General features: G+C 53.9%; 1 long non-coding RNA gene across 1 annotated transcript; it reads left to right on the top strand.

Annotated features, from left to right (window-relative positions):
* The first annotated feature begins 15,305 nt into the window (after nucleotides 1–15,305).
* Nucleotides 15,306–17,235, top strand: LOC118990616 (uncharacterized). The gene is made up of 2 exons (XR_005067270.1): nucleotides 15,306–15,881; nucleotides 16,543–17,235. It is a non-coding gene; the product is annotated as an uncharacterized LOC118990616 (long non-coding RNA).
* The last annotated feature ends 5,585 nt before the right edge of the window (nucleotides 17,236–22,820 follow it).

The following is a 22,820-nucleotide window of genomic DNA, read 5'->3' as shown; positions in this document are numbered from 1 at the left end:
CCTTGGTTGTGTGGTGTCCCTTCCGCACGAATCGTGCTGATAGCCACGGTAACGGTGACAACAGCTAAGGATTCTGGGGAAGCCATTGTGTGTCTGCTGCCTGCTGGGTGTTTTTCACATCTTGTTTCAATGTGATCTTCATCGACGGAGGCTTGGGCAGGCCAGGCTGCTCAAGGCCACGCAGCAGACCATCTTAGCGCTGACCCTTACACCCAGCCCCTGGTCTCCCCAGTGCCGCGAGGAGCTGCTGTATGCAGGAAGTTGATGCTAAATTCCTATGACCTCAGCCGTCTCATCCATAAAATATGAATAATAATAATGCGCTCCACGCACAGTTTTAGGATGAGTTTGCTGGGTGAGCCATTATGCGTGGCGCTCAAAGCCCGCAGGTAACTGTGATGAGGTCGTCACAGCGGTCACCCAGCAGCTCCAAGTGCCCCGGTGGTCTGGGACGGAGTCACCCAGCTCCACCCCTCTCTGCTCAAATCCACTGGGGCATCGGGTCCCACCCAGTTCTTCTTGTGCCCACACTTCGTTTCACTCTCGTGTCATGTCTGGTCCACAGATGCTGTGAAGTTAATGTCCTACTATGTCTGTGAGTCCCTTTTTCCAAAGCTTCCAGCGGCACCTCATTCCCATTAGGATTAAATGTGGCCGCCTCAGAACAGCACAGAAGGTCCCCACCTGCCGCGTAATCTGTCTCCAGTCTGTCCCTAGAATGCCTTCTTCCGCACGTGTCCACTCCCGTCCAGAACCCTCCTCTTCCTCCTCTGCCGCCTCCTCTCTTCCCTCCCTCATCACCAACACAGTCACTGTCCCCCTCAGCTCCTCATGGCCACCACCAGTGTCTGGGAAGCATCCCTATTCCTGGTCTGTCCCTGTCCCCAAGCAGAGATCCTCTGTGTTGTTTTCATCGTCAAGGTCAGGGCTGCTCAAATATACACCGGCACCACGTCTGTGCCTAGGAAGTCCCAGAGAGAGAGCTGAGGTTGGGGACGGAGTGTGGACTGGAGAGCAGGGAGTGCTCTGTACACGTGATCTGCTCAGCTCTTTGCAGTGATCACGTGGTCCAGAGTAAAGGCATTTCCTTGGTCTTCCTCTCCATTTCTCATATCGGCTAAAATGAGGAGTTTTGGTTCAAAAGTGATAGTCATCCCACTTGCATTCTGGGACGTCAAGCTTTCAGGGAAGAGAACCCCTGAAATCACATAGAAATACAAATTTAAGGTGAGGGCTCCTAGCTTTCATAAGTATTCACAGAAATCGATGACCCAACCGGGAGTTCCCTAGCTGACTGGAGCTGCTGGGATGGGGACAAGACCCAGTGACCCCCATAATTATCCCTCCTGGAGTTTAGAGACCAGAAACAGAGGGAGCACGTGGTAGATAATAAGATGTTTGATGGGAGAACAACGAAGCACCAACAAACCCATAATCATGGTGGTTTTTAACAGGCTTCTCACTGCCACTGATAGATCAAGCAGACAAAAACAACGAAACCGTAGGAAGGTCAAACCCCACAGTGACCCAGGTTGACGTAACAGCAAGTACAGAGCCCCAGGACCCACCAATGACACAGCAGATATTTTCCCAAGCGCTCAATTAATAGTTACCCAGACTAATCCTATTAAACCATAGGATTTAAGACTTACTGTTGTAGACTGCTCTGCCTGGTTTTAGGAATTGTCTCTTGACCCCTTGTGGCTAAGGGCGAGGGCAACCTAAGCCAGACTCCATCACTTGGGAGGCCTTCATGGAAGGACTCAAGGGGCGGGGCATCTGCAACAAAGAACAATGGACTCTCGCCCCCTGGCTTTGACATAGCCCAAGTCCCCATGTTCTCTGGGAGAAGTGCTTCCTGGCTCTAATCCCCTTAAGCCTGAATACCTGTTGGGGAGGGGTGCAGCTCCTTGCCTTGCTAGAGCTGTGTCCTGGGGAAAAATCTAGCATCACAAAGTCTTCCTGAAAAACCTGTGAAATCTGCTCTGCTAAGAGTGCTTTCATTCATATGTTAAGGGTTCGAGCAAGAAACCCTAAAACTCTGTTCCTGACAGATTCTGACTCATAGTAAGCCCTCAGATTTCTTTGAAATGCTATCTACTGTTTCTTCCTTGCCACGCTGTATTCTTGTGTATTACAACCCAATAAAAGCCCTTAGAGGAAGGGGCTCAACACCTTTTCCTCCTCGGAGAAACTGGCCACTGCTCACGGCCTTTTTCCTCTGGGAAAATGGCCACTTCTCCTCCCTAAGCAGATCACATCATGTCTCAGTCATACTCACTCTCGTCTGTGGCATTTGGGGGGACTTGCGAGGGAAGTCGCCCCCACAACTTACCACTTAAAATTGAGGAATGGGGTGGGCTTCTCAGTTCACAGAGGATGGCTAGGGGGAAGGACCCCACAGCCAGCTAGCTTGCTGCCTTGCTGTTGGGTTTTTCAGAAGCTCTGAGTCAGCATTAATTGAAGTTCTAGAATGTTCTGGGTACTGTTCTAAACATCTTATACACAAAAGCTAACTCACTTCTCCTTAAGGCCTCAGGACTGTGTACTGGTATTATCCCTTTATTATAGATGAGGAACGGACGCCCAGAGAATTCAAACAACTTTGCCAAGGTCACAGAGCCAGATCCCAACACAGGTCACTGGACCCCAGAACCATGTGCTCAGCTCTGCCCCTTCTGTGGCCTCCTCTCTGGGAACTGAGTTCAGCTGTTCTTTGACCCTGGCTTCCCTGAGACAGGAACCAGGGGTCTCCACCGGGCGTCACTGGTCTTTTCATTGTTTTTACGGTAGTTTTCTAATGCAAAAGTGTTTCATTTTTCTGTGCTCAACTGTACGGCAGTCTTCCCTCTTACGGCTTCTGCTTAAGAAAGTTTTTTTCCATGTTCAAGATAGACAGGCCTTTAGCCCTGTGTTTGCCCAGGACCTGTGGGGTTTCAGTTTTCCCGTTTACATGCCTGCCCCCCTTTGGGTTTCACCCCAATGTGTGGCGTGAGCCCCGGACCCGACTTTCTCCATGTGGCTGTCCAATTAGCTCCGCACCCCATTCTGTTTTTTTTAAGTCATCTGTCCACGCAGATTGGTGCAGTTGCCTTTCTCGTTTGATACAGTTGGATCTATTTCTAGATCTTCTTTGGTCTGTCTGTTTATTCCCGTGCCAGCACAGACTTCATTACGGCCTGTGCGGTGAGTGTTGGTGGTGGTGGGCAGCCCGCCCCCCGCCCCACATGGCTCTTCTTTTCCCGGTTCTCCGGGCTAGCTTTGCTTTTTTGTTGTTAAGTATAAACTTTCTAATCAGCTCCAGAAAACAAACCAAACCATAGTCATGTGTCTGCAGTTGGAAGTGCATTAAATCTGTAAATTAACTTCGACAGAACTGACATCTTTATGCTGATGAATCCGTAGTTGAGAATGTGGTGTGTCTCTTCATGCAAAATAAAACTTTGAGGGGGGAAAATAAGTTTCAAGAAGACACACACAGAATCATTACTATGTAAGTGAATTTTTAAAGACTTATACAACCATTGTCTGTGCGGTTTATAAATCCACACAGCTGCAGTCAACAGGCTAATATCAGGATGTGAATGACTCATGCCTTTTCAGGGCAGGGGTCACTTCTGGGGGAGGGAGAAGAATTCTCTGTGGCTTTGACTGATGTTAAGTCATTTCAGAGCGAGAGCGAGAGCGGGCACCCTCCGAAGGAATTACAGGGAACCTTGGTCTTGGTGGAGGATAAACAGTGTGTTGTATTATTTCTATACCTTTCTATAGGATTGAACTGTTTCATAATTAAAAACAAAAGAAAAGGAGAAGATGGCTGCCTCCACAGTGTAGGGGGGCACTCCCCAGAAAATAGCCCATCTCAACTCCGGTGACGCGGTCTGGAGCAGGGTCTGCCGGAGGCTGGGCCTCTGTCCGACTGGCCTGCAGCACTTGCTACGGAGAGGAACTCCCTAAAGCTGCTTCGGCCGCTCTCTCCGCAGCCGGGGTGCGAGGGTTTTCTTTCCTCAGATGGGCATCCGTAGCAGTTCCCAAAGCAGACCTGAGCTGGTGTGAAATGTGGAGTTAATTCGACCTTCCTGCAGTCGCCTGGGTTCGTGATCGGAAGAGTTTCGCCGTATTAGAAACCCGTTCCACAAGATGCTGTCAGCCTCTCATTTCCTTACTCTCCAGCCATCCACAAGATTTAAAACCACCAGGAAAAACACGCACACACACACGGGCAAGGGGAGGAGGGAATCGCTTCTGCTCCCGACCCTACAATGGTCTGAAAAGACCCTTATTTAGAACGGCTGACAGGAAATTGTATTTTCATAAACCGATTTATTGTGCAGTCCGAAGGCCTCCCGTTTCAATGGGACTTTAGAAAACAGCCTCCAAATGGGCTTACTGAGCCGGTTCATTCTGAACAATTTTCCTCTGTGAGCACCCGCCTTCGTTACTGAACGTGGCCCAAACTGATGCACCCGTGCCTTCCAGAGTCCCTCTCGGGTGCGCACTCGCTCCAGGAGGCCAACGTGGTGTTGCCGCCCCTGGTGCCATCCGGAGGGAGCTGGGTCCATTTCCTGAAGCTGTCACTGTCCCTGAGCCGCCCACCAGGATGGCTCCTTCACTCTGTTCTCGGCAGTGGGCTTGCCTGAATTCCAGTTGCCCCCCTCGGGCCCACACACGGTTTCCGAGCGAATGTTGCACGGAACACTCCATTTTATGTGCCGAGGAACAGTGCCAGGCAATCAGGCCTGGGGGTGGCCCTGGGGTGCCCCCTCTGCTTTGAGGAGTCCTTCTTTCTGCTCTGTCCTTCCTCGAGGAAAGTCCCTAGCAGCCTCCTCCAGAAAAGGACTCCAGCTGCTGGCAACGTGGTTACTTCCAGGCAGACCTGCTGACTAATGGGCCCTTGGCTGAAAGCACCAAGTCAGGCTGGGGTTCCCAGTCAAGGGCTTGAGGGAACCCTCCGTGTCTCCTGGAAAGAAAGTCTTCGGGTAAAGCCAGGGAAGTTGCTTTTCCTGCACTGGAAGGGGGAAGGGGAGACGTGTGCTCCCAGAGATGAGCTCTCTGTGCCGGAGAGAGCAGTGGGCACCCTGGAGGGGCGCCGGAGGCCAGAGCAGTGGGCACCCCGCCAACCACGGGCGCTTCCACCCCCACGGAGCGGGGCTTCCTTTTTTTTGTTTCAAAATGTGGTTTCATGCGCAACCCTTCAGACGTCATTCGTGCCTCTGTCTCCGTGACCTTCAAATCAGTTTGGCAAAAACAAACCCCCCCGGACCAGTGTTTGGACGTGGCTGCTTGTCCATTGCCCATCTCTCCTGGGACTTCGGGTGCTGTGTGCACGCGAACTCTGGCTCTCTGGCTCTCTGGGGAAAGTTAAAGGGCTCTAAAAATAGTCGCCTTTTCTGTGTTGGTTTTCTTTTCCTCATAAGAATGTGTGGAATTTTTTAAGACATAGCTGACAAAATGGAGCGGGTCGGGAAGAGTTGGGGAATGTGTTTGTGCTAAAGAAGATGTGACACGGGCGCTGGATTTTTGCACACGGATCCAGGTGAACGTGTGTGGGTGCCTCTGACACGGTCTCAGCTTGGGACATCAGCAGGCAAGCGTTTTCAGAGTGGTTTCCTAACCAGGGCCTCCTGTGTGGACTTGGCTCGTTTATCCATTCAGCAAGTATTCCAGAGCTGGGGAGTCAAAGCAGGATCAGACAGGGAGGCCTCACAGACCTCAAGTTCCCAGGGGAGAGACGGGGAGTTAAGTAAACGTGTGAACAGGGGCTGGCGTAGGGGAAGGACGCAGGGGGATATGCCCTGGATTAAGCATTTGGAAGGGGAACGCTGGCTTTTTCGATGACCTTGAAGAGCAGCAGAGAGACCATCAGCATGTCTGTGGGCTGAGGAATTGTGAGGCCTCTCTCAGGCCCTGGGGAGGAAGCTGTTCATCTCCTTTCCTAATAAGTGACACCCGAGTTTTACCTGACACAAGATTGCCATGACAACGACTAAGTTCTGGCTGAGGGGACAAAGGCAAGGGGCATGTGCAAATCTGTTGTCTCTAATGGCAGAGGCTGTCCCCTCCTTTCTCTCTTTCTCCTTCCTGCTGGATGAAAGGAGATGTAGTGGATGGAGCACGAGCAGCCATCGAGGGCCAGGAGGTAGAAGTCGGGTGCAGATGACGTCCGAGGAGCAGGTGGCACGAGCCCGGGTCCCTGGCCCCGTGAATGTCACCACAGATCCAGGTTGCCCATCTCTGACCTGATTTACTTGGGAGACACAGGAGTTTATCTTGTTTAAGCTACTGTTACTGTGGAATCCATAGTAGCGCCGTACACAGGAAGCACTGCTATATGACATTGCACCAGCCCCTTGGAGACATCATCCTGAGGGCAGACATCATGCTTTGACTTATTTCATGCCCATCCCCCAGACACCTGGTGCCGTGCGGGACACTGGCTGGGTGCTGCTGGCGAACCCACCTTCAGGGTGGCTCACCCACATTGTCGGCAAGTTGGCGGTTGGCAGGAGGCCTCAGCGCTTCACCGTGCTGGGCAACCCTGTAAGGACCCTGTGCGTGATCCCAGGACATGGTGCTGGCTTCTCCCAGAGAGAGGGGTCCGAGAGAGACACAGGCAAAAGCATGGTGTCTTTTATGACCTGGTCTTGGAAGTCCTCCTATGCTGTTTTCATGATGCCCTGTGCCACTCTGTGCAGTATGGGAGAGAAGTGCACAGGGTGTTGCTGCCCGGAGGTGGGAATCACTGAAGGCCATCTTGGGGTCCTGTCGCTTTTCATCCTGGGAGCCTTCCCCAATGCCAGAGAGGGCACCTCCTTGCTCTGGCTTCACCCCCATGCACAGGGTCTCGGCTGGAAGTGCTACACGGAGTCTTTTCCTTCCCTTGGGTCTGTGGGACGGAGCTCTTGTTTGACAAAGGACCACCTTGGAGAGGACCAGATGCAGGAGGCTACCTGTTCCTTAAAAACGAGGGGTTAGTGCCCAAATCTCCCTTGCTGCAGGGAGCTGGACATGGGGTTCAGGAACCCCATCTTGTTTGCGGGGGGAACAGGCAACATCACAGCTTTTGAGCAGGCCAGTTGCTTAGGTTTGTTAATGAGAAGAGAAAGTGTCTGCCAACAGTCAGGCTGCGGAAAGAGGCTGTCCCTTCCAGCCAGTGACTGCTGGTGGCGGTCTATCGGGGTCTGGGAAGCCAGTATAATAGACTTTCTTCGGTGTGTCCAGGGTAATAAAAGCGACACAGAGCCATTGACTTTCAGCTGCGGGACCAGTCGCGTGCTGGCGCAAACACTTTCTAATCTCATGAGAGCTGAGTGTCAAGTTTTCAGGAATTTTGAGAGCTGATTATTAAACAGCCGTTCCTAAAACTGGATTACGTAAACCCATAATTCATTTCTGTTAAAAACAAAGCTAACGCATACTCATAGCCCACCACCTGTTAACTATTTTCCTATGAGCCATGTGTCTGCAGTATTTTCATCCCGTGGATCTGTACGATGAGGGGACTGTGTAATGGTGAGCTCCCGGTCTCCTCTCCCCAGCCCTGCTCCCGTGACCTCCCCTGGGTAGTGGCCGTGGTGAGAGTATTTACAAATTCTACAGATCATCGACACCCCATCCCAGCTGGGTGTCACACATTTGCCAGCACATCACTGTGAGGGACGTGACCTGGAGGGGTCCTTTGGCTCAGTGGCTGCCATCACCGGGGAAGAAGGCCCTTGGTGGCAGTGACGTCTCTCTGGCTCCGGTTCCCGATCCACAGTGACTGGGGTGTGACTGAGCGAAGGTCTGCTCGTCTCTGGACCTCAGGAGGAGCAGGTGGTCTCTGGGCTCCCTTCCAGCCCTGGAGCCCACACAAGAGCCATTCATTTTAGGAGTCTTAATGTCACCCGTCCACGTACCTGGATGTCAGGCAACGGACATTTCCTGTCTTTTTTTTTTAAATATATTTTAGTGATTATACCATTACAGTTGTTCTATTCCCCCCCTTCAATCCCCTCCACCCCCACCCTCCCTCCCCCACCATTCTCCCCCCCTTAGTTTATAACCACGTGTCTCAGTTCTTTGGATTCTATATTTCCCCCACTATTCTCGCCCTCCCCCCTATCTATTTTCTACCTACCATCTATGCTATTTTCTGTGCCTTCTCCCCTCTTCTCCTCCTCCCACCCCCATGTTTCTAACCCTCCATGTGTTCTTCATTTCTATGGTTCCACTCCTGATCTAGCTGTCCTCTTGGTTTGCTTTTGTTTTAGGTGTGGTTGTTAATAACTGTGTGTTCGCTGTCCTTTCACTGTTAATATTTTTCATCTTCTTTTTCTTAGATAAGTCCCTTTAGCATTTCATATAATAAGGGCTTGGTGATGATGAACTCCTTGAACTTGACCTTATCTGAGAAGCACTTTATCCGTCCTTCCATTCTAAATGAAAGTTTTGCTGGATAAAGCAATCTTGGCTGTAGGTCTTTGGATTTCATGACTTGGAATACTTCTTTCCAGCCCCTTCTTGCCTGTAAGGTCTCTTTTGAGAAATCCGCTGACAGTCTGATGGGTACTCCTTTGTAGGTGACTGTCCCCTTATCCCTTGATGCTTCTAGGATTCTCTCCTTCATTTTGGTCTTGGCTAATGTAATTATGATGTGCCTTGGTGTGTTCCTTCTTGGGTCCAACTTCTTTGGCACTCTCTGAGCTTCCTGGATTTCCTGGAAGTCTATTTCCTTTGCCAGACTGGGGAAGTTCTCCTTTATTATTTGTTCAAATACGTTTTCCACTCGTGGCTGTTTCTTTCCCCCTTCTGGTACCCCTATAATTCGGATGTTGGAACGTTTAAAGATGTCCTGGAGGTTCCTAAGCCTCTCCTCATTTTTTTGAATTCTCATTTCTTCATTCCTTTCTGGTGGGATGTTTTGTTCTTCCTTCTGGTCCATTCCATTGATTTGAGTCCCCGTTTCCTTTCCATCACTATTGGTTTCCTGTGCATCTCCCTTCATTTCAATTAGTTTAGCCTTCATATGTTCCTCTAATTTGTGACTTTGTTCCTCTAATTTGTGACTATAATCTACCAGTTCTGTGAGCATCCTGATAAATAGTGTCCTGAATTGTGCTTCTGAGAGGCTGGCAATTTCTCGGTCGCTTAGAGTCATTGGCTCTGGGACTTTGAGTTCTTCTTGCACCATCTTTCGGGTTGTTTGTGCCTGTTCTATAGCAGGATCAGAGCCCTAAAGTGTTCACTAGAACAGGGCAACTAAGTCGCTGGGTTGTGACGTTGTATGTGGGGGCAGGGTCAAAGAGGGACAATGGCTCTCACTGGTATTGCAGGGCAACTAAGTCGCTGGGTTGTGACGCTGTATGTGGGGGCGGGGTCAAAGAGGGACTATGGCGTCCTGTCTGCCGCCTGCCGCCACGGCCCTCACTGGTGCTGCAGCTGCTGCCGTCACCGGGCCCACGCGTTTCGTCCCACTGCTCGAGAGTGTGCCACCGCCGTCAGCCCTCGCCCCCTGGGGCCTGCGTGGTCTGTCTCACTGTGCGCAAATATGTGCCCGCAGTCTGCCCCGCACCCCAACTGGTTCCCGTCTGCCTGCGCGCCTGGGTCGGGGGCCCTGTCCTGCCCGACCCTGCTCGCTGCTGGCTCCGCCCCTCTTACCGTCCCCATTGAACGGTTAGATGCAGTCGGACTTCCGTATAATTCAATTTTCTGTCTTTTGGTTGTGTCTTTGTTTCTCCAAACCTTTGTTGTATTCAAACTTGGTTGTGGGAGAAGGCACAGTGTTTCCACCTATGCCTCCATCTTGGCGGAAGTCCATTTCCTGTCTTGTGGAGGGTTGTTAATCCTGGGCCTGAGCAGCTCTGTGGGCATTTAGATACCCCCAGCAGACTTTGAAGGGGTCTGGAAAATGAACTGGGTCTGATGATCAAAAGGCTGAGCCATTTCTGCATATTGACAGGAGAAAAGGGGAAATCCCAAGAGCTTTTATGTAAACCAGCCACTCACTTTAGAGCCATACTGTCTTGATCACTTTTCTGTGGCGCCCCCAGCCCTGTATGGCGCACCCCCCAATTTATTGACCTGAAAAACTAGAAGAGACCAGAAAAGCAGGGGTTAATCTATTGCCGCTCCAGGAATGATTCATCATTTTGCCTTGGATGCTGAGGACCATTAAAATGTAATATTACCCGAATCACAGTCCATTTCTTGTATGTGCGGAGCTGGGGCTGCAGCGTTTTATGTGCTACGCACTGAGTCCCCAGAGCCACAGATCACGCTGGGATGGGGAGGGGAGAAGGCTGGGCACCAGGGGCAGCTCACCAGGGTTTGGGGCGGTTTGGCTCTGCCCTAGTGCCCGGCCTCCTTGGGAACCTAGGTGTGCTTGACCAGGGGATGGGGATGGGGAATCCAGAAGCCATTCTACTGTCCCTTATGTGAGGTTCTGTGGGGTCATTTACACTGGAAGGGACCCAGGAGACCTCATCTTATACATGGGGAAACAGGTTTCAAGACAACGGTGGGCTCATACCAGAACCCCGCAGTGAGACGAGGCCCAGTTCCGTGTACTCCTGGTCTGGGAGGGGAGGCATCTGGCCTGCTGGGCAGGGTACAAGGCTGAAATCCAGTTACTCACTAGGCCTGGATCTGCCTGCTTCTTTTCCAAAGGGTTCCAGAATGCCAGCAGCACCCAGATCTGTTTGTGTACCATGGCTCACGAGTACAATCTAGACTCTGTTCAAATAAAATGGCTGACTCCAACCTGGAATGCCGGGGAAGCAATGCAGGAGTCGGGAAATGGGAGAGAGACCTTTATCATCACCATCACCATCTCCATTGCCTTACCATCTCCATCTCCAGCACCATCACCATCTTCATCACCATTTCCATTCCATTCCATCACTATCTCCATCTCCATCTCCATCACCATCACTAGGTCCATCATCATCACCAAGGCTGGCTCCTGGTCCACCTTGGTGATGGGGAGGGGCTGTGTCTCTGCCAGGCTTTGGAAGAGCTGGTGGAGACTGGTGGGCCAAGCAGCAATTAGCCTTGCTCTGTGTGGCAGTGGCAGGCAAGTTGGAATCCCCTGGCTCCGTGGCTGAGCGCAGCCTGCCCCTCTTCAGTGTTGTGAGTTACTGAGTGCTGCCCTCCCCTGGGCCGTGGCCCTGGTCTTAGCACCCCGACCCCGGCCTGGTGGGAGAGGCTCGCCGCCCGCCTCCTCTTCAGCAGCACCGTTGCTCCCCATGCGCCACCCTCCTGGCACTGAGAGTTCCTTCTAGACATAGTTGGATGGATCAGGTCTCTGCCTGTGACAATCCTCAGGGGCTATTGGGTCACAGCAAAGTTCAACAACTTCCCAGGCTCGCTTGGCCCCGACAGATCCGTCTTGGTACAGCTCCCCCGAATCACTCACATGGCTCCTTTCTCACTGCCTATGTGGTCAAAATGCTCTCCGTTCCTCAGAGGCATCGTGCTGCCTGTTCCTGGGCCTTTTCCTCTGCCATTCCCTCCTCTGAGAACACTCTTCTCATCTCTTTGTTTGATGAATAATTTCACCCAGCATTCCATTGTCCTCACAGTCTACAGTGTTTTGGTTTGCTTTGGACTGCTTTCCGCTCTAAACTGAGCAATGTGGGAGCAGGGGTCACATCTGTCTTAGTGGCTGCTGTGACTAAATGCCCAGCACAGGCCCGGGCAACCACTCAGCTGAGCTGACTTTAACTGATGGGTGAAAGCTGTAGAGGATAGAACTTTCTAGAACTTTCCAGAGATGCTACACACTGCCTTGGAAGGTAGTGAGATTTCTGTCACTGGGAATATACTAGTAGAGGTTAGACAGTCCCTGGCAGGTCTATGCCTTTAGTGGGGATGACATGGCATGGCTAGTTAAACTGTGAATATTCTAGAATTTCCTGCGTGTGCCAATCTGGGGGTTGAAGGAGGAGGAATGCCTGCCTGTCAGCCAGGTGGAGTTGAAGGGGGATAAGGTACAGAGTGAGGGCAGAATTGGCCCATGGTGGGTGGCCAGGAAGGAGGATGGCATTAGGATGAGGTACTTTTAAAAAAATCCTCACCCAATGACATGTTTTCATTACTTTTCGAGGGAGAGGGAGGGAGAGAGAAACATTGATGTGAGAGAGAAGCATCAGGCGGTTGCCTCCCTCAGTACCCCTACCAAGGACCCGACACCCCTGGACCAGGGACCCGACACACCTGGACCAGGGATCGGGATCCAACCCACAGCCTAGGTACATGCCTCGACTGGGAATTGAACCCACAGACTTTCTGTTATGGGACAAAGCTCCAACCAGCTGAGCCACACTGGCCAGGGCTAGAAGGGCAAGACTTTGGGTGGGGCCTTAGCTCCACCCGGATGTGCCTGATGGCTCCATTCTTCGACGTGACCGGTGCTTGCTCAGGGCCCTACGTGTGCGCTCAGTGGCCCTGACCGCAGCCCTGTGAGGACAACGAGGCCCCAGCTGGCCCCCCAAGTTGTCCTCTGTGTAGGTGGTAGAGCCGAGATGAAGTTGTCCTCCATGCTGGTGGTGTAGCTGAGATGAGAATGAGGCTGTCAGAGTCCAGAACCTGTGCTCCTAGCTAAAACATGCCGCCTCCTCCCTGCCTGTGGGAACTGCCGCTGTTGCTTTGTCTTTAGACTTTATCTGCTATGCGGGGACCGCCTGTCCTGCTGGCCCCTTCCCCACTCGATTGTGCTGGTTCGAGAACCTTCCCTGTCCTGTCCTGACCCTGACCCTGGGCCTCACCTTCAGGTGCAGAAGGTCATTCTCTCTTACCAGCACCTGTGACCGACTGCATGAACTTCACGAGTACCTCTGCCCAGGACTTCCCCAGAGCCGGCTGCAGTCTGCTTGCCTCCGAAGCTCCCTGCTCGGTCCCAGCCCCCAGGCAACGCCTTTCCTTCCCGAAGGCGTGCGAGGATGGAGTAGGGTTCGGGGGCTGAGCCTCCCCTGGCCCTAAGAGTAACTCCCCAAGCAGATCCAAGAAAGACAAGAATGCTCTCCCCCAAACCCTGCTCAAAAGACTCTTAGGAAGACAAGTGACGAGTGTTAACTCTAAGCACTTTGTACGCAGCATCTCACCTAACTCTCCAATCACCCCATGAGGTAGGGCCTCATCTCTTTGCATGCGATCCCCATTTTACAGATGGCAAATTTGAGGCCGAAGAGGTCAGGCCCACATGGCGCTACACCTGAGTGTCAGAGCCAGGGCTCAGACCTGGGTCCCTTGGATTCCCAGACTGCTACGCTTAACCCCCGTGGTCAGCTGTCCTCCAGCAGAAGGCTGTTAGCCACTAAGTGGAGCTCGCCAGGAGTCACCTCGACAAACCTCAGGGCTGAGCAGACATTCCCAACAGCCGCTGTCCTCTGCAATGCACCGTGCTGGAGGCAGCCGCTTGGAAAATTGAAAAGTGATGAAGGCCCGAGTGAGGTAAGCGTTTCGGTGTCAGTCAGTGGTTTTATGGTGTGAGGGAGGCTGGGTGGAGGCAGAGAGGCCTTTTGTCAAAGATGTCTGCAGAGGGGTGGAAACAAGCCCCAGGTTGAGAGTGAGGAGGAGAAGGGCTGCAGCTTGGCTGTTCATCCGCGTGGGAAACCGCTTAGTGGTGCGGCCCCTCCAGCGCTCTCCGGGGCTCCTAGCCCGCCAGTCTCCCCTGGGAGCCCTAGGCTGAGCCAGGAAAGGAGGAATTTGCCTGCTAATCCAGAGCTCCCCTTTGTCAGGGCTTTGGCTGCCCCTGTTTTATTTTGAGTAAGAGTACAAGCTCATTGAGCAGATGAAACGAGCTGTGGTTAAAGGGAAGGGCAAGGAGTGGAGGGAGCTTTGGGAGGCTTGTCGGGGGCAGGTGAAAGTGGAAAGCCAGCTGCAGGCCCCGTGCACAGATGGCCACCGGCTCCAAACTCTGGGCCTGGCTGCCTCTGGGCCTCCCAGCCCAGGAACCCAGAATCCCAGAATCCCAGAATCCCAGCTGGCCATGCCCACCGCACCCACCCCCACCCCCGCTTCTGTTTTTTGTTCATTTATACTTTTTATTCAGATCATTTTTATTTTTTAATTACAGTTGACATACGCTATTATATTTGTTTCAGGAGTACACCCAGTGATTAGACATTAGACAACAAAGTGATCATCCTGATTAATCTCCCACCCATCCCACGCCACACACAGGTACCAGAATGTTATCGACTGTATTCCCCGTGCCGTGCTCCACACCCCCAGGACTGTTCCAAACTGCCAACGTGTACTTCTCAATCCCTCCACCTTTCTCAGTGGGCCCAGCCCCCCTTCCCTCTGGCAACCGTCAAACTGTTCTCTGTATCTATGCCTGTTTCCATTCTGCTTGTCCATTTATTTTGTTTTTCAGATTCAATTGTTGACAGATATGTATTTATTGCCATTCTGTTGGGTGTATTTTTGATGTTTCTTCTTAAAGAAGACCCTTTACCATTTCACGTGATACTGGTTTGGTGGTGATGAACTCCATTAGCTGTCTGGGAAGCTCCACCCCAGCTTCGGAGACAGGCTGGCATTCGTTGGCAAATAGTTCTGCCCTATTGCCCTGAAACAAAAACCGAAGTGAAGAATGAGGCTGTGGGGAGAAAGAAGGCACGCTCTGCTGCCCAGCGTCTGCTGGCGCGTGGTGATTTATGATTTCATTCAATCCTCTCTGTGTTCCTTGGAGACGCACATGAAAGGAAACAGGAGTTTGAAGCGCTGGGTCCCTGCCCTGGACCAGAGCCCTGGCACATGTGTTATTTCATTTTTCTGCCCCGACAGCCTCCCGCGGCTGGGAGGCCAAGCGCAGGCGCAGCAAGGTCAGGCTGCTTTCCCAGGTGCCCAGAGCCACACCTGGCAAAGCAGCACCTCGCCGGTTGCTGCCTCCGAAACCCACACCGACAAGCCTCTGCCCTGCCTTGTTGTCCCCAGGGCCACTGGGACAGAGCCCCCAAGTTAGGAAAGTTGAGCCCCTGGGATTGTGGCCCAGGGAAGGAGAATGAGGAGATCCAATGACATGGGGACAGTCGTAGGGACCAGAGGGGACAGTCAGCTTCTGGGGTGCAGGACCGGCTCCTGAACTCTGGTGGGAGGAGGGAGAAGCATGCGCATGGCCGCAGGTGCTCTCGCCCGCGAGGCACTCGGACTGGAGGCCTGCCTACGTGCAGAGTTGCGGCTGGCCCCTGGCAGCGGGTTCTGACCCAGGTTGGAGGAAGCTCCGAGGACAGAGAGCAGCGGTGCCCGGGAGGCTGAGGCTGAGGCGCATCTGTGTGCCTGTGCGCCTCCACGGCCCACGTTGTTCGGCCCACGTTGTTCGTTGTCCTCAGGGCCAGCAAAGGGCCCCTCAGGAGATGAGTTTCTCTTGGGAGTTGGGTTAGACATGAGGATGGTACTGTCACCCCCGATGCAAGGACTGACTTCCAGAAAACTCCTGTGCTGAGTCTCTAACCTAAACACCACGTGTCCTGTATAGGAGAAGCACTGTGGACGTTCAAGCAAGGCTCAGATCTCAGCCACAGTGGCAAGAAGCTGTGCGGTCTTGGGCAAGTCGGATGACCTCTCTGAGCTTCGGGTGACTAAGCCTGTTTCCTATAGGGCACAAAAGACAAGCTGCTACACCTTCCAGAGTTACCATGTAATCGCCTTAGCACAGCATTCGGCACGGAATATACAGGGTGTGGTAGCCATTGGTGCCATGGCCGCGGCTGGAAGGGAAAACCCTGTGATAAGTCGTAGGTGAGAAAAGGGGACCTGGGCAAAGCCTCCCCCTGTGTGAACTGGGGTGGGGGCGGGGCTCGACTATGTCATTATGGTCCTTTTATAGCTCTTCCCAGTGGCTCCAGTCTCAAATTCAGGGATTTATGAGACTTAAGTCAGCAGGTCATGGAAAGGTAACCTGTCCATGTGCTGGAGAGAAGGAGATGGGGGTGAGGGAGTGGTGGGGGGCAGTGCGCAGATCCCAGGTAGACCAGTTGGCTAGAATTGCAGCCTTTGGCTGGGTGTGTGCCCCTCCTCCCTATTGGCTGGTGTCCTCCTGTCTCCCACCCCTGGGTGATGAGGAAGCCCCCTGTGAGGCAGAACTCCCCCCCCATCAGAGAGATTTCAAGCTGTCGACATCGACAGGGGAGCCACATCTGGGAAAGTGATGGCGATTCTGATGAGACAGGGTCTGGTTTCTCCTGGAGGGCAGCGCCAGCCCTCCCTCCCACTCTGCCTGACTCCCGATAGCTTTCTCAGGCTCGAGGGTCTTGGGAATTTACAGCTTTGGAGCTGGTCCCTGTTTCGACACAGCATATATGCGGTTTCTGTTGGAAGCAGACATCTTTGAGCGAGGGTCAAAATAGCCCCAGGGTCAGGGGGAGGGGCATAGGCCCTAGAGGAGGTCCCGTTCTAGTTATTTTCCCTCTGGAAAAGGAGAAGACAAAACATGTTTCAAAACAGCAGTTTCAAAACAAAGCAAAACAGAACAGTCTCGGCCGAGGTTTTTTTCCTGCTTTGCCCCCAGTGGTTGTAACAGTGGACAGAAACAGAATCTCATCACCTTTTCTCTAGTATTTTTATAGGGCTCTTAAGGAAATGTGGAATTCTACCACAGTTTGCATGGCTTGGATTATGCAAAACTATCTCACCTTGGCCCCAAGGAAAACCTCTTTAAACCAACTCTCACCTCTCCACACCTCATGGCTGGCAGCGCCCCCGCTGCCCACAAAGAAAGTCCAGGCTCCCCAGACAGGGTTCAACCTCTTCCCCGGGCTCCTCCTGCTCCCTTCCCATCATCGTCCATGGATGGAGGTGCCATGCTCACCTGTCTTCCCACTGGCACAATCTACCCATTCTTCAAGGCAGGCGCCCGCTCGGCCTGGCTGCTGGGAGGGCCAGCCGCTCTCACCTCTCTGGAGGAGAAGGGGCAGCACTTTTCCTAGAGCCTTTAAGATGTATTTCCCCTCCGACCGAAAAGTCTACTCCTCTGGATGGTGCTGAAAGAAAGAATTCAAGATGTGTTAGGAGCTGGATCTACGAGGACCCTGGGTCAAGTGCGGCCAGCAATAGTGAGACACTGTGAAGCATATACAGTGAGAGCCAGCACCTGGGAGTGGGCTGCATGAACTGTGAGCACACCTACAGTGGCGGCCCGTGCATTCGCTGACAGCGTTGTTTAGAAAGAAATGTCACTCTCCCGCAAAGCTGTTTGTGATGCGTGTGTGTTTCTGCAGAGACAGAACAGAACGGGCAGTAGGATCTTGGTTTGTTGGGGAAAAAAATGAGGTTTGGGTTTGTGTAAAAAAAAAAGAATGGAAAGCTGTATGTCAACATATGGCGCTGGGATTGTGTTCTTCACCTCAGTTGTACTGTTTCAGTAGTTGTCATATGTTGCACATGCCATCTTGTTAAAGTCACGAAAAAATCCGCTCCCGGTCCCCTTAGTGCTTCCTCCTCGTCCAGGCCACGCACCGACGTCTTTGATGGAACTGTGTGAAGACCTGAAATTACTGGGCCTGCTGGACGTGCGGCCCCCTACTAGGCCTGGTGGGGGTGGAGCAGGTGCCTGACTCTGCGCCTGCCTTCAAGAAGCGTGAACTCTAAGAGGGCAGAGAACCCCTTTCAGGAGGTACCCCGGGCCTGTTCACAGGTGTCAGAGCAGATGGGCCTGGGCTCAGGCAGCTGTGGGCCCATCCAGGGGACTGAGTGGAAATGCCTTTGACCAGCGGGCAGGGTCTGAAGGTGAAGCTGCAGGTCGGTGTCTTCCAAGGGGGTCATAAGTGCAAGCCCCTCAGTTCCCATTCGCTGCCGCTCTGGTGGGTGCTGCCCCTGTAGTGAGACTCACACGGAGCACACCTGGAGGGGGGACACCGATGCTTCCTGAAACACAGACTTTATTTAGTCTCCCCACAAGGCACGGACTCTTCCACTCCACCTTCCAGCTGCCAGCTGCGGGCTCCCTCCAGACTTCTTTGAGCAAGAGGGATGCGGCCGCCTGTTTTCCGAGCTGCTGCTGTTGCATTTTTGTTTTACTTGCCACTGAAGGCTCTTCTGACCACCAGTGTCGTACTGGCTTCACGGCCTTGAGCCCATATCTTTGCTCGTCTGAACTTCAGCTTTCCTCTTGGTAAAATGGGAGCAAGGTCGCAGCTTATGGGGGGGATTAAATGACACAATGTGCAAAGAGCTGGGCACTTAGTAGGTGGTCAGTAAATGTTCTCCATTCCTTGCACACTACCATGGAGGTATTGGTTTGGCAGGGCACATGAGGAGTTTGTCCAGGAGTCCACGGCGATGGCTTCTCCCAGAGCACTCAGAATCTCTCCGCCAAGTGTGCATGCCCTGTGTGCACACACCTGCACATGCACACACCTGCACACGCACACCTGTACACACTTGTCCACTTGGGCCAGGCTATTCCAGAGCTCAGTGCACTCACAGCTGCTGACCCACACTTCTGGTCCCCAACTCTCCTCGTCAGCCTGGTGGCCCGGTGCAGGGAGAGGTGCCCAGGTCAGCGTGGTCCCTGTGCGCACCTCACCCCCAGGCAGGGTTGCAGCTCCTGGAGAGGAATGAAAATGTCATACCTGCGATCTGCACTTCCTGGCCTAAAACAGCGTCATAACCATGAGTTATCTGAAAGGCACAGTTTCGGTGACAGCATGTCTGTTTCATTTTCTCTGGCAGCCAGTGCAGACTCGGCCACTAACTCTTTCCTCCCCTCCTTGCAGCAGAAGGGCCCTGACCAGCCTTTTGGGAGTTTGAACACTGAGCGCGCAGCCAGAGCAAAATAACCTTTGCTTTGCTCCTCTAGGCATTGGGGTTTGGGAGCATAAAATTGAGTGAACCCTGGCCTAGTGACCAGCAGGGTGGAGGCTCAGGGAGGCTGAGCCTGCTCCCCTGGTCTCCCTGCTCTGGTCAGAGCAGCTGGGAATAGGCAACCTGTCTGCTGCTGGCTCGCCTGCCCTGAGAGGAGCTGTGTCCTGCTGCCGCCTGAGGCATATATAGAAGTCATGGTGCCATAACCAAGGGCCTATCCTCCGTGGGGCATACACACACCTGCACACAGGTGCCCAGGCTGCCACTCAGCCCAGGCTGTCCCAGAGGCAGCAGAGCAAAGTGGGACATGCCCTGTAACCAAAAGTTCTGAAGTTTGCATCCCAGCCCCACCACTCACTAGCTGGTGACTTTGCAAATGAATTCACCTCTTCAGGCCTCAGTTTCCTCATCTGTAAAATGGGATAATAACAGGTACCCCCCCCCCCCCAGAGGGTGGCAGTGAGATGGTGTGCGCTCACAGAGGGCTGCTGCTGTGCTTAGGTGATGGTGTTGGTTGGCAGGAGCAAGGTCCTGGGAAAGGTGGGGCTGACGATGCTCATGTGCTCCAGGAATGAACTTGGAGAAAGAGTCACAGGTGCCCCTGGGAGTGAGGGTGTGGGGCCTGGGAGTGTTTGAGAGCAGAGAGAAAAAGGCCGGAGCTAGCCAGGAGACGGGACAGCTGAGCAGCCCCCCTGGGGGTAGGCACGGTGGGGTGGGGGCAGGGGACAGCTTGGGGGCATGATGGTAAACAGCTTGGGGCATGATGGTGAGGGGGCTGGATGTAGGAGGCTGTGGCCTTGAATCTGAGGGAGGGGGAGGGGAAGCACACCCCCTTGGATCACCTTGGAGAATGCCCTTGCCAGGATCCCCAAGCCTGGACACTCCTTCCCATGGGAAGGTGTCACAAGAAGACTTAGGTTGATTCAGGCCACAGGAGTTGAGGACCACACCTGGGGTAGGGGGCAGGGAGTGAGGAGAAATCACAGACCCCAGACATGGAGGAGGGGCGAGCACTTCACCTGGCTGGGGGAAGGGCTCGGGGTCCCCTGGGCGGTGGGCAGTGGCAGAGGCATTCCTGAGGGCCACCTAGGGGCTCTCCAGGGCCAGGGAGGCCTCCACTCGAGGAGGAAGCACAAGAGGAACTGGAGTGAAATCCAAAGCGACGGCTGTCAGTCACAGTCCTGGCAGGGTCCGCTCCCGGGAAGTGCCCCGTGCTGCTGTGAGTGTGGGCTCCTTGGGCCGGGCCACCCTGTGGTGCCCCCCTGCCACCCCACCACGGGCTGGTGGCCCCGGGAATACATCGTGGGAGTCGACTCTGGGCCCCCGCCACTCACAACACGATCCTGCTCGGCCGAGGAAGGAGGGCTCGGAAACCCCGGCCGCCTTTCCCCTCGGACCTTTAACGAGCTCTGGGCTTGATGTATTTTTGGAAACAGTAATGAAGGTTTTCAGGAAATGGGGGCCGGGGGAAATAGACTGCTGTTGCCACAGGTTTGCGGTTGGCTTGTTTTTATTTTTAAAATAATTATGCTGTTGAATTCCATCATTTCTATGAAAGTGACTAGATTCTAATGGACGTGGAGTTTGTGGTCTGGAGCCCGGTGTGGATGCTTAAGTGAGGTTTGGGGAGGCGGGCTGTTGGGGTCCCTATCCAGGGGAGGGGAAACCGAGGAAGAGGTGGATGGGCTAGAAGCAAAACCTCTCTCCCTGGGGGCTGGTCTGATGCCCCATGCTGGCTTCGCAGACGGAGAAACTGAGGCCTTGGGACTGCCTGCTCTTCCCAACTCCCCGCCCTAGGGCCGACATGGAGGGGCGCTGTGGCTCAGTTCTCAGGTCCGATCTGAGGACAGTGGTGCCCCAGTGGCCTGGGGCTGCATGGGTGGGGCCGGGGCGTCTGCCTCACCGCCAGCCCAGGAATTCAACAAGCACTTTCTTCTCATTCCGGTTGGGACTGCCCTGGGGACACCCCTCAACCTCAGCTTGCCTCCTACTCCCTAACTGTGGAAAGGTGTGGGACGGATTGCTCCTTCTTTGGCCCTTGGACACCCCACCTGGCCAGCACACATTACAGCTGCCTGCCGGCCAGAGATGGGTGAGCAGGTGGGGCTCCAGCCTCCATGCCCGCTCACCTGGGCAGGGAGTGCTGGACCTTTCTCAAGCCCCAGAGTCCTGCCCCAGACTCACGGAGAGCTCTCAGCTCTTGCGGGGGCGGTGGCTTGGGTGGGCCTGCATTAACACCCAGTGGCGGGTTGGCATGGTGAGATCCGGAGTGCTTGTTCACGTCCCGCTCGTCCCCTTGTAAGGTTGCCATGGTGTTGAAAACCTTCTGATGCCCATGTGGGTTTTCTAGGGCTGCTAAAACCAATTGCCACTAACTTAGTGGCTTCAACAATAGAAATATGTTCTCTCACAGTCCTGGAGATGAAGCCCCAGGCCGAGGCATTGCAGGGCAGCTCTCCTTCTGATTGGGGAAGATGCTTCCTTGCCTCCTGCAGCTTCTGGCCGCCCCAGGTGTCCCTGGGCTTGCAGCTGCATTGCTCCAGCCTCCGCCTCCATCTTCCCGTGGCCTTCTCCTTTCCCGTCTCCCGTAAGAACAAACGTTGTTGGCTTCAGACTCTGCCCCAGTCCAGGATGATCTCATGCCCAGATCCTTACCTTAACCATGTCCACAACGACCCTCATTCCAGAGTTACATTCTGAGGTTCGGTGGACCTGTCTTTGGGACTGCAGTTCCAATCACTGCAGTGACTTCTTCTTGCTCCCGGGGAGAATCTGGGTCCTTCACACGATCCAGACCCCTCCCCGACCTGCCTCTGCAGGCCCCTTGCTGTCCTTGGCTTAGACTCTGTGTCCCTTCTTCTCCCAGCTCTCCCCATCCCAGAGCCCTCCATGCGTTGCCGGTAGCTTGGTGCAGCTCCAGGCGGCCCCCAGATCACAGCTGGAACATTCCATGCTCGGGGGTAGCTCCCTGCAGGCGCTGCCCAGGTCCAGGGCTCTCAGCTGCCCTCCCCCCCCCCTAGGTGGGAGCACAGCTAACTGAGAAGCAATTTGTTTACTCTCTGCCTTCTTTTTGGAGGCAAGATTCCAAGGGCCCAGAGACCCCTTGGAGCTGTTCACTACCGACAGCCCCCAATACTCAGGGCCCGGTGTGTCATGCGGCTGAAAACACTCACTGGATGCTGGAGAAAGAGGCAGGTACCAAGGGGGAATGGGCACCTAGGGGCCACTGAGCTGATAAAGGCCTGGATGAAGGTTTGGGAGACAAAGGCAAGAGGCATCGACGTCACCGTCCTCCTCGAGACATGATATTCCTAATGCAGAGGGCAAAGGGGAGGAAGCGCTGGTTTTCCATTTCGGCACGGGGCTCCTCCCCATCTTCACAGACACTGAGCAAAGCAAGGGCAGTGAGGGAGCATCCTCTTCCTTCCCTCCTTCCGCTGCCCAGGCCACATTGTCAGGTCCGGTCCAAGGCACCCCCTCAACCCCCACCTTTGTCACTGCCCTTCCTGCCTTGGGGCCACCTCCTGTGGTCCAGCTTCCATTGTGGCTGGAGGATCAATGACAAAGCCAGTTAACCCTTCCTCTTTCCCTCTAGTATCTTTCCATGGCTCCCTATTGCCAACTGGCAACACACAAACCCATTACTCTGGCTTCCGAGGAACTTGACACCGCAGCCCCCAGTGTCTTCTGAGCCTGGGTCCCACGTTGCCCCGGGGCGTCCTGTCTGGAGCTGCCCTACACACCCTGCAGCTCCTGAAACGCATCAGACCCGCACGAGTTCCAGCTGCTTGCATGGGCCATGCTCTCCCTGTGGCTTGCTTTTCCCCAGAATTCACCTGGAGATCTTTACTTATCACTAAGACTCAGGTTAAAAATCAGCTCCCAGGGTGGCCCTCCCTAAATGCCCTGGGGTGGGCAGGGGGTCTGCCCCTCTGCCCTCGCTACACAGAGTCGGGTTTGTTTTCGCTGTGTCCCCCAACCTGCACCCGACTCAAAATCAAGTCAGCAGATTTTCCCGGAGCGAACCAGGG

The sequence above is a fragment of the Sturnira hondurensis genome, unplaced genomic scaffold (assembly GCF_014824575.4).
Source record: "Sturnira hondurensis isolate 20B ecotype Veracruz unplaced genomic scaffold, ASM1482457v3 Scaffold0007208, whole genome shotgun sequence".
NCBI classification, from domain to species: Eukaryota; Metazoa; Chordata; class Mammalia; order Chiroptera; family Phyllostomidae; genus Sturnira; species Sturnira hondurensis.
This window is presented reverse-complemented; position numbering and strand designations above follow the sequence as displayed.